Below are 2,515 nucleotides of genomic sequence, written 5' to 3'. Positions count from 1 at the left end.
ACACACACACTGGACACACACACACACACACACACACACACTGGACACACACACACACACACACACACACACTGGACACACACACACACACACTGGACACACACACACACACACACACACTGGTCAAACAAAAATACACACACACACACACACTGGACACACACACACACAAACACTGGATACACACAGACACACACACACTGGACACACACACTAGACAAACACACACACACACACACTGGACTCACACACACACACTGGACTCACACACACACACTGGACACACACACACACTGGACACACACACACACACACTGGACACACACACACACACACTGGACACACACACACACACACTGGACACACACACACACACACTGGACACACACACACACACTGGACACACACACACACACTGGACACACACACACACACACACTGGACACACACACACTGGACACACACACACACACACACTGGACAAACACACACACACACACACTGGACAAACACACACACACACACACACACTGGACAAACACACACACACACACACACACTGGACAAACACACACACACACACACACACACTGGACAAACACACACACACACACACACACACTGGACAAACACACACACACACACACACACTGGACAAACACACACACACACACACACACTGGACAAACACACACACACTGGACAAACACACACACACACACACTGGACAAACACACACACAAACACACACACACACACACACTGGACAAACACACACACAAACTGGACAAACACACACACACACACACACACACACACACACTGGACAAACACACACACACACTGGACAAACACACACACACACACACACTGGACTCACACACACACACACACTGGACTCACACACACTGGACTCACACACACTGGACTCACACACACTGGACACACACACACACACACTGGACACACACACACACACACTGGACACACACACACACACACTGGACACACACACACACACACTGGACACACACACACACACACACTGGACACACACACACAAACACTGGACAAACACACACACACACACACACTGGACAAACACACACACACACACACACTGGACAAACACACACACACACACACACTGGACAAACACACACACACACACACACTGGACAAACACACACACACACACACACACTGGACAAAAACAAACACACACACACACACACACACACTGGACAAACACACACACACACACACACACACACACACACACTGGACAAACACACACACACACACACACACACTAGACAAACAAACACACACACACTGGACTCACACACACACACACACACACACACTGGACACACACACACACACACACACACTGGACTCACACACACTGGACACACACACACACACACACACACACACACACACACACACACACACACACACACACACACACACACACACACACACACACACACAAACAGGACACATACACACACACAGGACACACTCTCACACACACACATGCGCATCTTCCTATAATTGTGAGGACCTTGACCCATGACCTCTTACAATAACACCGTTAGTCTTTCCACAAGACTCCCATGACGTTATAGTGTGACGTTATGAGTCGACGTTAAAGTAACATTCTCACAACATACTGCACTTGTTTTATCCTGTTTTAGATGTATCCTCTGTTTAAACATTTAAACTCTTACAATAACACCGTTAAAATACCAATGTGATCATTTCTTGTCTTTTTATGTTGGAAAAACAAATTGTACAATTATATGTGGACATACGCTCCATAGTTGTACAAGTATACATGGATATATTGTACTTTTCATAATAAAACATACTTGAAACAAGAAAAAGCATGTTAATTGTGAAAACAATTTCGTTATTGATTTTTACATTGCTTCTCCCTGTCTCATGTTGACGTTTGTCATGAATCTTGACCTGGAGGCAGAACTGTGCGATTTCCTCTAGATATGTCAGCTGCAAAGTCAGAATTGGCTGTGGAAAATAATGTTGTTTTATGGTCTTAATTTAAGGGAAGGATTAGCAGTGTGGTTAGGGTTGAGGTAAGGATTAAAATCTGATTGTATTACTTTGTGCCTGTGCCAGCTAGTGAATACTTTGCTGAACTGCCTAGAGGGCAAGATTCATACCAATAAATGCCAACCTGCCTCCAGGGCAAGATTCATGACAATAAATGCCAACCTGCCTCCAGAACAAGATTCATGACAATAAATGCCAACCTGCCTCCAGAACAAGATTCATAACAATAAATGCCAACCTGCCTCCAGGGCAAGATTCATGACAATAAATACCAACCTGCCTCCAGGGCAAGATTCATGACAATAAATGCCAACCTGCCTCCCAGTCATCCCCTCCTTATCTTTACAAGGCTGCAGAACCTGCAAGCTAGTGATGTGGGGGTTCTCTCATAACCCTCAGTCCCCAGGTGGGTAGATGGCAGGTTGAATAAAGAGAA

At 45.5% G+C, this 2,515-nt stretch overlaps 1 protein-coding gene across 1 annotated transcript in view; it reads left to right on the top strand.

Moving 5' to 3' along the window:
- LOC145876031 (uncharacterized) overlaps positions 1 to 1,493 on the top strand; it is a 12,697-nt gene extending 11,204 nt beyond the window's left edge. Inside the window, exon 3 of the mRNA XM_082971804.1 lies at positions 1 to 1,493. This exon is cut by the window's left edge and continues 1,557 nt beyond it. The gene's annotated coding sequence lies outside the window, so the exon portion shown is untranslated.
- The last annotated feature ends 1,022 nt before the right edge of the window (positions 1,494 to 2,515 follow it).

This window comes from Salmo salar, unplaced genomic scaffold, assembly GCF_965601325.2.
Source record: "Salmo salar unplaced genomic scaffold, fSalSal1 ptg000432l, whole genome shotgun sequence".
Classification (NCBI taxonomy): domain Eukaryota; kingdom Metazoa; phylum Chordata; class Actinopteri; order Salmoniformes; family Salmonidae; genus Salmo; species Salmo salar.
The sequence above is the reverse complement of the archived record's forward strand: the minus strand, read 5'-3'. Positions and strand labels throughout refer to the sequence as shown.